The 13,639-nt window shown below is 36.6% G+C and overlaps 1 long non-coding RNA gene across 2 annotated transcripts in view; it reads right to left on the bottom strand.

The window, feature by feature from the left end:
• The window catches only part of LOC131512712 (uncharacterized), a 478,301-nt gene that overhangs the window by 219,601 nt on the left and 245,061 nt on the right, over positions 1–13,639 (bottom strand). For both annotated transcript variants that reach the window (XR_009262262.1, XR_009262261.1), the window contains exon 4: positions 6,239–6,283. This is a non-coding gene — a long non-coding RNA (uncharacterized LOC131512712). The remainder of the gene's footprint in view (positions 1–6,238; positions 6,284–13,639) is intronic.

Genomic DNA, 13,639 nt, shown 5'->3' with positions numbered 1-13,639 from the left:
GCTCAAACTCATGGACCGCGAGATCGTGACCTGGCTGAAGTCGGACGCTTAACCGACTGCGCCACCCAGGCGCCCCTAAATTTTTATTTATTTTTGAGAGAGAGAGAGACAGAGACAGAGTGTGAGCAGGGGAAGGGCAGAGAGAGAGGGAGACACAGAATCTGAAACAGGCTCCAGTCTCTGAGCTGTCAACACAGAGCCCAACGCGGGGCTCGAACTCACAGAACGTGAGATCATGACCTGAGCCGAAGTCGGACGCTTAACCGACCGAGCCACCCAGGTGCCCCTAAGGTAATTTTCATTATATATCAAAAACCATGCGTTTTTATATTATTTGATCTCATTCATCAAAAGCACTGATTATTACTAATGCCAGAGATAATAAAAAGGCAGATAGGGGCACCTTACAAAATTTTGGTTAAGATTAAACATTTTTGCCTAATTCCTCCCCTTTCTCATACTTCAGTCCAATTTAACTGAAAGACCATCGGTTCAGCATCTACAGGTTCAAAGATAAATAGTACACAGTCATTATGGGTTAGCAGGCGAGTAGGAAAAAAAAGACACAACCAAGGGTACCTGGGTGGCTCAGTTGGTTAAGCTTCTGACTTCGGCTCAGGTCATGATCTTGCGGTTTGTGTGTTTCAGCCCTGTGCCAGGCTCTGTGCTGACAGCTCAGAGCTTGGAGCCTGCTTCCAATTCTGTGTCTCCCTCTCTCTCTGCCTCTCCCCCACTCATGCTCTGTCTCTCTCTGTCTTTCAATAAAAAATAAACGTTAAAACATTTTTAAAAAAAGACACAACCAAGATGAACTTTTATATCTGACATAATGTGATGAGATGTATTTTTCACTAAAGTGTTATGGCGATGTAAGACAACAGGAGAGAGTGAGGATGTGGGGGAGAGTCTCGTGGAATGCACACAGAAGGAGATGTGGGATGAAGCTTGAAAAAAAATCAGTAGAACTTTGGTTTTACACACCTGCAAGATAGATGCATGAATATTGCTATTATTAGTCTTTCGCTATCCTGACCTTTTATGTGCACTTACCAAATAATGTTTTGTATCCTTCTTTACTGTAACACTTTTTCTTCATTTCTTAATTTCCTGATTCAAAGTACAAATGGGAATAATTCTTTTGTGTGCCTGTCAAAAGCATTATTAAGAAAGGCTATCTCTATTTTAAAGTTCTACTTCAAAAAAAAAAGGTTAAATAAGATACCTAGGAATAAACCTAACCAAAGAGGTAAAAGACCTGTACTCCGAAAGCTATAAAACACTGATGAAAGAAACTGAAGACAACACAAAGAAACAAAAAGACGTTCCTTGCTCTTGGATAGGAAGAACAAATATTGCTAAAATATGTACACTACCCAAAGGGATCTACACATTTAATGCAATCCTTATCAAAATACCAAAAGCATTTTTCACATAACTGGAAGGAATAATCCTAAAATTTGTATGGAACCACAAAAGACCCTAATAGCCAAAGCAACCTTGAAAAAGAAAACCAAAGCTGGAGACATCACAATTGAGACTTCAAGTTATATTACAAAGCTGTAGTGACCAAAACAGTATGGTACTGGCACAAAAAAAGACACATAGACCAATATACCAGAATAGAAAACCCAGAAATGAACCCACAACTATATGGTCAATTATTCTTTGACACAGCAGGAAAGAATATGTAATGGGAAAAAGACAATCTCTTCAACACATGATGTAGGGAAAATTGGACAGCAACATACAAAAGAATGAAACTTGGGTGCCTGAGTGCTCAGTTGGTTAAGTATCTGACTCTCAATTTTGGTTCAGGTCATGATTTCACGGTCATGATATTGAGCCCCATGTGGGGCTCTGCACTGGGCATGAGCCTATTAAGATTCTTTCCCTCCTTCTCCCCCCTTGCCCCTCTCCCCTCCTCACCTGTGTGCATTCTTTCTCAAAAAACAATAAAAAATCAAAAATAAAGAATGAAACTGGACCACTTTTTTATACCATACACAAAAATAAATTCAAAATGGATGAAAGACCTAAATGTGAGGCAGGAAACCACTGAAATCCTAGAGGAGAACACAGGCAGAAACCTCTGCAACATCACTTGTAGCAACTTCTTACTAGACATGTCTCTGGAGGCAAGGGAAACAAAAACAAAAATGAACTACTGGGACTTCATCAAGATGAAAAGCTTCTGCATAGCTAAGGAAAGAGTAAAAAAATACCAAAAGGAAGCCTACAGAATGGAAGAAGGTATTTGCAAATGACATATCTGATAAAGGGTTAGTATCCAGAATATATAAAAACTTACCAAACTCAACACCCCAAAACAAATAATCCAGTGAAGAAATGGGCAAAAGACATGAACAGACACTTTTCCAAAGAAGACATCCAGATGGCTAACAGAGACATGAAAAGATGCTCAGCATCACTCATCAGGGAAATACAAATCAAAACCACAATAAGATATCACCTCATACCCATCAGAATGGCTAAATCAACAACACAAGAAACAACAGGTGTGGTGAGGATGTGGAGAAAGGGGAACTCTCAAGATATGGAAGCAGCCCAAGTGCCCATTAACTAATGAATGGATAAAGAACATGATGTGTATATATACACAATGGAATATTATTCAGTCATAAAAAAGAATGAAATCTTGCCATTATCAATGACATGAATGGAGTTAGAGAGTAGAATGCTAAGTAAAATAAGTCAGTCAGAGAGGACACATACCACATTTTCCACATATGTGGAATTTAAGAAACAAAACACATGAGCAAAGGGGGAAAAAAGAGAGAGACAAACCAAGAAGCAGAATGTTAACTATAGAGAGTAAACTGACAGTTATCAGAGGGGAGGTAGGTGGGTAGGTGGGTGAAACAGGTGATGGGGATTAAGGAGTGCATTCGTTGCGATAAACACCGGGTAATAAAATTAAAACTTAAAAAACACAAAAGGTTAGAGGATATATTACATAAATCATGGCAAATGGGGAAAAGTTGTCTAACATGCAGCCATTAAAAAGGATGAAATGGATAACATATAGTGACTTAGAAAGATGTTCACCATGAAAAAGCAAAAAACAGAATCACGTGTATGTATGAAAATAAGGTAGAGGGGCGCCTGGGTGGCGCAGTCGGTTAAGCGTCCGACTTCAGCCAGGTCACGATCTCGCGGTCTGTGAGTTCGAGCCCCGCGTCAGGCTCTGGGCCGATGGCTCGGAGCCTGGAGCCTGTTTCCGATTCTGTGTCTCCCTCTCTCTCTGCCCCTCCCCCGTTCATGCTCTGTCTCTCTCTGTCCCAAAAATAAATAAAAACGTTGAAAAAAAAAAAAATAATAAGGTAGAGAAGCTGAATACACTCCATTTTAGAAAGGATCCATCTCTGCTGTTTTTATGCTAAATTTTTACTCATGCTCCATATTTTGCTTCTGAGTAAGCTAAGTAAACTCTGTTCCCACTTCAAGGGGGAAGCAAGAAAGTTAATCCTTCTCTGAGTTTTGTCTTAGGCCCCAAACACCTTTTAACACCTAAGAAAAGCCAGATCCCAAACACATTCCAGGACATTAGCTTCAAACAAACCTGGGCTGATGTTGGCATTCATACCACTCCTTCTGTGATTTATGGAGTAACACCTATTGTTCACCAGACACTTGCCTTTGATTGGACCTTACCCTGGATTCCTAGAGGAACACGTACCCTAGACCCTTTTCTAGCATAAACCCCTTGCCCCAAGAAATGATGAGACTCATTCTGCTTCCCTTTCTGAGTATCCTGGATATTCCATCTGCTATTCTCTACATGTCACTTACACTATTGAATAAACTCTGTTTCCACTTGCGCTGCCTCATGTTTGATTTCTATCCTGGGTGAAGCCAAGGACCCTATTGGCTGGTTCTGTGGGACCCTTCTCTGGGTCTTTGGGCCCAGTCTGTCTGCATAAAAAGCATTATGTGGGGCACCTGGTTTAGTCAGTTAAGCGTCCGACTTTGGCTCAGGTCATGATCTTGTGGTTTGTGAGTTCAAGTCCCGCATGACGTCTCTGCACTTGATTTTCTCTCTCTCCCAATCTCTCTCTCTGCCCCTCCTCCATTTGCATTCTCTCTCTCTCTCTCTCTCTCAAAATAAGTAAATAAACTTGAAAAAAAAGCATTATGTGCACATATTGATATTGATGTCTATATGTGTGTGGGTGTGTATACATATATACACACCCACCCACATATATAATGTTAATTTATATAAAGAAAGGATTTGGTGGATATAATGCTCCAGCAAAACTTTTAGTACTAGCTAATACTGAAGGAAATAAATAATTTTCTGTTTAGTATAATTCTGTATTTTTTTATTTTAAATAATTCAAATAAAAATATTTCCATTGAAAGAAGAAAAGTACACACCATCTGTTTTCCCCATTCTATAAACTAGAAAAATTGCTATTACTTTTAATCTCAGTAATTTAATTCAATAATTACCATGAATGAATAATTTGATTCAAGATAAACTATAGAAACTGTTAAAAATTATAAATTATATGAAAATAGAAATTCAAATTATTCAACAATCAAATTCCAGTGAAGAATGATAATTTTAAAAATTATTTTTATATTAAGGCAGGATTTTAATTTTATTAGGATTAAACCCAAAATAGTTTTTCATCAGTAAGGAAGGTTCACAATTTTCTGTCAATATGCGAAAACATTGGCAATAATTTCTTAAAGATAAAAAACAACAACTGTAGCAAATTCATGAAGCTGCTTTATCACTTTTCAATGCTTTAGTGGCTGGAAATAAATCTTTTTCTTTGAAAGTATAGTTGACAACATATAAAAATTAAATACAGTCATAAAACCTCAATGATTTATGAGAAAATGATACAATGCTCCATCACAAAGGCTGAATATGGAATATAACAGCTGGAAAAATGAAGAATTTCTTTAGCTTCCACCACTACAGTATATCTCGGTTGGTCTCACCCAGAGCTACACAAGATATTCTTTCCCATCTGTGAGGCTTCCTCCTTGTTCTTCCCTCAACCAAACCACCAAAAATAACATGCTCTTCCCATATGGGATTAGAGCCATCACACATTTATTTTACATTCCTTGTTCTACTGCATCCTCATTGCAGTTCAACAAGTGGGCAAGAAAGATATTACATGCAATTTGCAGATGAGGAAACTTAGTATTCTAGAGGCACCATGCTTTGCCAGCCACAAATCGCATGAGCAGTGAGCAAACTATTGTGTACAAACACACAGCCAACACAAGAGATCATGAACAAAGGTATAGATCCATGCAACCTGCTGTACCGTCTTCAGGAGAACTTTCTGACTCCTGGCCCACTGGTGGTTATGTTATTGTTGTTTTGAATTTAGTCTTATGTCTTTAATTTGCACTGTTCTGTCTCTTTTAAGCATCGAGCAATTTGTCTTGAATTTAGCAAAAAGGTACTGGAATGTGGGAGTGGGGGTTGACCTACATCTGAACGATTTGCATATGATTCACCACAGTTAAACAATTGGGTTTGAAATAGCTACAATTAAGCTATTATCAGAGAAGTATTTACTAGACTAGAAATTCTAAATTTATCTTCACATAGGTCCTAGCCAAGAAAGGGACCACCTTTTCTGGCACTCATATTAAGTAAAGCTAATAATGAAGTAAATTCTTCCAAATTAATATTTATATTACTAAATCACTGATAGCTAATTATACTTGTGGTTACTTGGTTGTTTCTTCAAAAATTATAGGCTTAAAATAACAAGAAAAATATGAAATTAGGGTAGACAAAAGAATCTCAGTTTCTAATAATATATTACATGTATTATTATACACAAATGTACATATTAAAAACTGCCTTCTTGATGTGTGAAAATTGTATATGATATGTCACACCACCCTAAAATTATGGAGAGAGTAATATAAAAATGTAAAAGAAAGACTAAATTCTGTCTACCGTAAACATAAATTATAATACTATATTATAGTATTATACATAGTGGTATGTATATTATATATAGTGGTATGTAATAGTAGGGAAGAGAAATTCAAACTGATGATTAAATACTATGTGTTGGATGATCTCAAGTTTAGGAAACAAGTAGATGTAACAAACTTTTCGGTCATTCAGAATAAGCAACATCAATTCTAGCTATGTCTGACATGATGAATAAATTATTGCAACACAGCTAAAACAAACACAACATATTTTATAACCAGAAAAGTTTCTTTTTCCTACCTTTACAGGTGCATGAATATTTCTCTGATTAACTTCAAGAATACCCTACAAGAGAAATAGAACGTAGATGAGATAGAGAAGAATAAAACAGCAGGATTGTTTGAACATTATAACCAACACCATGTTAGTGGTCTCTTTGCTGGGGGGGGGGGGGGTGGCGATGTTTTTTTTTTTTTTTTTTTTTTTGAGAGAGAGAGGGACAGAGCTTGAGTGGAGCAGGGGCAGAGAGAAAGGGAGACAGAATCCAAAGCAGGCCCAAGGCTCTGAGCTTCAGCACAGAGCCCAATGCGGGGCTCAAACTCAGGAACAGTGGGATCATGACCAACTGAAACACCCAGGCGACCCCCCTCTGGGGGGGCGGTGAGAGCTATTTACTGTGGCAAGGCATTGACTGTTTCATCCACAAATACACATGATTCTGGCAACACTGAAGGTGACATAGTGCACACAAACATTAGAGTAAAGACGTGTGGATGGAGCATTTTTGCTATCTGTAGCGTGTGGATGTAGTGATTAAGACTCTTGTTCACAACTATAAGCCAATTTAGTAATTTTACTATTGACAGTTGGTAAAGGTGGCAAGGAAAAAGTAAAATTACACCATATGGCTAAAATGAAGAAAGACAACTTACAAAACTTACAAAACAAAGACTTCCAGATTTAATAACATCTTTTTAAATTTTTTTTAACGTTTATTTATTTTTGAGACAGAGAGAGACAGAGCATGAACGGGGGAGGGGCAGAGAGAGAGGGAGACACAGAATCGGAAACAGGCTCCAGGCTCCGAGCCATCAGCCCAGAGCCTGACGCGGGGCTCGAACTCACAGACCGCGAGATCGTGACCTGGCTGAAGTCGGACGCCTAACCGACTGAGCCACCCAGGCGCCCCCATAAAATTTTTTTTTAACTCAACTGGTCCAACATCATCACTTTACAAAGCACAGAAAGGTTGCACAGCTAGCTCAAGGCAGGATGAAGCGTCCTCAATACCTTATACTCATACTCATCCCACAGCATTACAATATTTAATCCTTTGTAACTTTCCAGGATTGGAAGGAAGTAGAGAGAGTGGGATTGTGTATTCTGCTCTTGGTAAGTTCCATCTCCTTGATGAAGCTTCATACTCCTGCCTGAATAAATGACCTGTGTCATCAATATGTATTACATCTACTTCATTCAAAACTTCTTTCCTTGCTGAAGGGAGATACCAAAGAATCAGATGACAGGATTCTGTTCTTAAGCTGCTTACAAATCAAGGGGAGCAAGCAGGAAAAAAATCAAGAGAAAACGCACACGAATAACACCACTAGCTGGATAGGAGAGAAGCCACCCAGTAGTACTTCACATAAAATCTGCTTTCTAGGCAGCATTCAAAGAAAATCTACCATTGCTCTTTAACAAATGCTTTCCCTTCCCTTTCTGAACCAACCTGTACTATTATACATAGTCATAAAATCAATCCCCTTTGCTTTCTGGCTAGGCCTCTTTTTTTAAAATATACAATTAACTTGTGATTCTTAATTAATACAATATAATTTCAGTAACAACAACAATAGCTTATTAAACCATTTCTTGTACATGCTCTCGAAAGACAATAACCTCTGGCCCAGTTTGTTTTGAAGTTAGCAGTAACCTCTGTATCTTCAGAAAGTTCAATAACAGAATCAATATTACATACACACAGAATCCACCTCTGTTCTATCAAGACCTAGAATTTTAAGAGACTGGGACCTGAGAAAGCAGCAATGAATCAGCTGTGGGGATGTTTTCTTGTGCTGGAATTGCAGAAACAGCTTGCGTGTGCCACGATGGAGGCTCACAGCATCAGTAAGATACCTGTGCCCTTGCTGGACAAACCCAATGATTAATTCATGCTTCCTTTGCAGAATGTCAAAGGATAAGTGTCATAAATGTAAAAGTTGTATCAGATATAAAAAAACACATTAGATAAAAAATGTTTCCAAAATGAGAGATTTAAATTACTCGAGTATTTGCAGTAGATCTAGCTAAAGTAGCTAGTGACTTTAAGAAAATAAAGCATTATTTAGTAAAAAGATGTATTTGCTGGATTTTATTATTCCAAGTTTTCAATTCTGCTTAAATCATGAAGGAAGAATGCTGAGACAACTTTTTTAGTGCCAAAGTTTAAGCAACTTAATCCAACCATATTTAAGAGAAATAAAGTCACAGAATAAATTTCGAAGAACATGTTTCTCTGAAATTTCAGTAATCAGTCAAGTAGAAAGTGGTCTTACATTTTTCTGCAAGAAGCCATATGACTATGGTTCAGCCGTCTTATTTTATAGATATACAAATATAAACACAGACACATATAGACACCATAGTGGGTGGGCACAATTGCATTGTATATAAGCAAATATAGTTAAATATCGAAATATAAATTTCTATCCATTATGTATTTTATGTTCTTAAATATGTTTGACTAAGGACTAGAGTTTTGGCTTTTTAATATCTCTAAAATCAGGTAATTATGGTAAATAAACATGTCTACAAGCTTCAAAGCGACATACATGGTCCCAATGACTGCCAATTTAAGGCAAGATTACCATAATGTAGAAGACAGGATTTTGTAGACAGTTGGAGGACAAAGAAGTAAATGTCAAGTTACTATCTTTAATATAAAATTAATTAGAAACTCTTCTTGCTCTTTGCTCTCCTCTTCTTCCACTGAAGAGACTATTTCTTACTAAGATGCTAGCACAAACACTTAAAAGATCTCCTGTTTTAGAAAAATCCAATTTAAACAACCAAGAGAATTTAAAATATGGTATAAATGTATTTAAGCTTTCATTCCTAAAGGCTTTAGTTCTTTCATCAAAATAGGAGGTCACAACACATGTATATTGTACAAAGAGAGCAAGGTGTTCAATGCATTTGAAGAATAGGAGCAAAATTAGACGTTAGCATTTCCACAGAAGCACACAAGAAACACCAACTTTGTTTTGTCTACACTCTACACCTCTAACATAAAATAAGACTGATCTTCATAATGGACATTAGAGAGTTAGACTTAACACATTTATTAAGATAAAATTTAACAGTATCGTTAAAAGCTTTTTGATTGACTACATAAGTCCTCTTATTTTACAGATGTATAAATGAATTAGACATATACTATAATGTCTGTGAGTAAAGCCGAACTTTATTATCACAGCATATGTTTTATTTTGATTTCCACTAAGCTTAGTATAGCCATTTTAGGAAAAGTGAGCATTAAAACTGTCATATTTTTAGCTCTGAGGCTCACTTCCAGTCTCTCTTCAGGATTCACATTAAATAATGTCCATTACTAGATTCTCTGCTAGTATATTTTTTCTTGAAAACCTATAGTCTTCTATTTACCCAACAAAATATAAACACAAGATTAAAATATAAAGCTGTATTTGATAATACTAATTTTTTTGACCTTAACTATTCACCAAGCATGATATTTGTTCATAAGAAATAAATATATTGTTTCCACCTGGCCTCTTACACACTCCATTTTCTCTTCTGTTCCCACAGTTTGAATGGCCCCAGTCTACACTTTGAATCCAAGTTTGGGGTAGGTGAGGGGTATGTTAGTGTCTAAGTTTTGGTCTGTTTAATAATTACATCAGGAAGTTGTGGCTTAGTTAATGGCACTAACAGATTCTTCTCACAAAAGGGGATAAGACCCAAAGCTTTTATAGTATTATAACCCTTTCTACTTCTTAACAATCATAAGATGATCTAAATCATTATAAAGGTCACTCCTGACCTTTCAAAAGTCAAACTTCCTTGCATGGTGCTAGATAGCATGTTTTGAGAATAGTTTCAACAGTAACTTCATGTCCAAGGAATTTGATAAGGTCTTTTTCCCCACAAAGGCTCAATTGGAGAGAATGATATGACTGGTTTTCTGCCAAAAGACCCGCTGTAGAGAGATTGATCTCTAGTGATCTTTTTTTTTCTTTTTTTTTTTTCCCACCAAGTGACAGTTGGAATATGCCCATTAGGATGGTTCTAGAAGTGTTCTTAAGCAACTTGTAGAGGCCCAGCTGAGGTCTTGTCAGTTGATCTGAGAAAAGCGGTGAAGGCATCCCAATGACAGAATGTCAGACTGTCATGTTTGATACCTTTCTGGAATAAAAATCTCCACGCAAGTAAAATGTGCTATACTTTAAAATCACAGTTCCAGGAAGTGGAATTTTGAGCTATGTTTGTTACATACACGACAAAGTAAGTTTAATGCCATTTATTAAAAACACACATGCACATACCCTCTTTAAATGTACTTTCTTTTGCAATAAATGAAATTCAAAGTATTTTATTTCTAAAAATATCTCGACATTTGTTTTGGAAAATACAAAATAATTGATGGTTTTCATTAAGGGAAGTTTACATCTAAAATAATAAATTTTTGTTCTTACAGAGCTTATAAACTACCAAAAGTAATTAATTTGTAAGTAGACATATAACATGACAAATGGTGGTAAGTGCTATGAAGAGAAATAAAGTAAGGAAGTGGGGAAGTGAGGAGTTGGTGGTATGATTTTAGATAAAGTGGGAAGATTAAGAAAATCAGGACGGAGAAGAACACAAAGAAAAGATCACACTGGTTCCTAGAGGTTATCATCAATCACCCTGGTTCTGCCATTATGGATGTTTGAGCCTGAAATTCTCCTTCATGTCACCATGTGATCTTTCCGTAAAATGGGATAACAACATACACCACAAATTTTTGTAGCACACAATTGATTGCAAAAATATTATATGTAAATATCTGGAAATAAAATACAGTGAATAAAGAGAATGGACCAGAAAGGAACTCAGCGAGCTGCATTTCACTTAGGCCACTTCCACATGTTAGTCGAAGCTCATTATTATTATTTCCATTTCATAGATAAGAAATAGATACTTAGGAGGAATAAGTAACTTCATAACATGGGAAAGACCACAGGCAAAGGCAAGGCTTTGATCTGGGTCTCTGTCACTCTGAAGCCCAGTTCCTGCAATGCCACCTTACTGACCCTCTGAAGGCTAAAACACAAGGTTCCTTCCACCCTCATGTCAATTCTCTCAATCCCTAATATCTAGTGTAATAACTGCAATACTTTATGTTTCCATCATATCTTAAAAGTCTTCAAAACATGCTCCTTAATTACTTAATGTCACTCTTATAAAAGTTCTGGAGTAGGTGTTATTCAAGAAAGTGAAGGCAAAATGGTTATATAATCATTATGTCACCTCATCTAATTGTTAGTGAGAAAGGTGGCACTAAATCTTAAGTTAGCACACTATGAATCCATTTGTTTTTCTACTATATGGTCCTGCATTAAATTTGAGTTAGAAAAGTAAGGGAAAAGCTCTTCAAATCAGAAATGCAATTCTGTTTTTTCCTTGGGGTTAACCCATGTGGTAACAAATAAAAGAATTAAAAAGCAAGGTCCCCCATTTTCTGATTTTAGCATTCCCACACTTAATTTTTCACAATCTTATTTTACTCATCATTTTGTTCCCTGGCCCCAAATAAATTAATTTAATCAATTCTAATTTGGGGACCTATAAAGTTATACTTACTCAAACTTGGCAAATGCCAATTAATTGTTTATATTATCCATGATTATCTTAAAAACAAATGTCAATATTAGCTATACATTGTTTTCTTTCTCAGAATTCCTCTATAAGTATTACAGTCTCGATGCAATAATTTGTTTTCAAGAATAATTTGTTTCCAGTTTTAGATGCTCCAAAGATTAAGGTTTAATAGTCTACCATGACCCAGAATGATAATTGCTCTTGTTTTGTGATAAATTTAAGGTGGTTTAGTCTATACGGTGTCCACTTAAATAAAATCTAAGTTCTTAAGAAATTAATGCCTAAGTCAATAAATCACTTAAGACACTGAAGAACGTTGGCAGCTCCATTTTCTACAACTGAAGAGAACGGGTCAATAACTTCATTTGACTAATATTCACTTTTTCTATATGGCAAACAATGAACTTCATCTGTCTAAGAAGTATATCACTTAAATTTTGTAGAAAATGATAAAACACTAGGGGAATAACATCAAATCAATGAAAAATTTCAAAGTCAGAAAAAAGTGCTCAAGATTCTAAACCAGTCCTTTGAAATTACTTGACATCCTTTCATATATTCATATACTCTCATCAAGAGTTCATCTTTATCACTTTTTCCATGTCCTCAGCAGTAGCAAATCACTTACGATATGTTTCTTAGCAAATCACTTACAGTATGTTTCTTGGACAGAAGACACACACTACCTCAAAAATCTTAAGTTTCCTTCTCACTGATACTTGAATTTTAAATCCCTTTTTAGTATATGTACAAAGTTCCCATTCTCAAATGACACTGCAAAGGGATATTTTTTGTTTTGTCTTGTTCAGCAATGAATATGCCCCTCACATAGTTCTTCTGTCCTTTGCCTTGGACTCCTTGGCCTTGAAATGTCAGGAGCCTCAACTTTGGAGAAAAATCATAAATATTATATGGATACAATAAGAAACTGGAAAATGGCATATAAAAAGCTACTCAATTACACAAAACAATTTTTTTCTCCCCATTTAATGAACTAGTGAGTTACTAAAATTCTCAAAGCCATTAAAATCAAGGTGATTGCCCAATCTTTCTCAAAGATTTGCCAATGTTCTCAAAGATAACATGCAGGTTGCTGAAGATGCAGAACAAACTGACACATCTCAAAATATCTAGCCAGTGAGCTCATCCATAGATGACTACAAAAATTTTTCCCGTGTCTAGACTTCCAGTTCTCCATGTGTAAAGACCTGTCACTACTATGCCTCCCCATACCTAGCATTGAGCCTGGCAAATGGTAGATGCCAGCTTAAAATTTCTTAAATATATGGGGCGCCTGGGTGGCGCAGTCGGTTAAGCGTCCGACTTCAGCCAGGTCACGATCTCGCGGTCCGTGAGTTCGAGCCCCGCGTCAGGCTCTGGGCTGATGGCTCGGAGCCTGGAGCCTGTTTCCGATTCTGTGTCTCCCTCTCTCTCTGCCCCTCCCCCGTTCATGCTCTGTCTCTCTCTGTCCCAAAAATAAATAAAAAACGTTGAAAAAAAATTAAAAAAAAATTTCTTAAATATAAATTCTTAAGTTCTTCAAAATGCAGATTTAATCCTATACTCCTACTCATGCTTAAAATCCTTCAATGCCTTTCCATTGCTCTTAGACTGAAGTCTAAAATCCTTAACAGAGCCTACAAGGACCTGCTGGTTTAGCAACTACCCCATTCTCCAGGCATGTCCCACATGAAACTCCTACTTTACTGTTGGTGCTAACCTGGATTTTTCCAGGACTTTGTAGACACTAGGCTTTTTCCCACTGACTGAAGGCATATGCTTTATGTAATTATTTTACAAATACTTCAAAATGTATAGAAG

Source organism: Neofelis nebulosa, chromosome 5 (assembly GCF_028018385.1).
Source record: "Neofelis nebulosa isolate mNeoNeb1 chromosome 5, mNeoNeb1.pri, whole genome shotgun sequence".
Lineage (NCBI taxonomy): Eukaryota > Metazoa > Chordata > Mammalia > Carnivora > Felidae > Neofelis > Neofelis nebulosa.
Note: the sequence above shows the minus strand (reverse complement) of the source record. Positions and strands in the feature narration are given on the sequence as shown.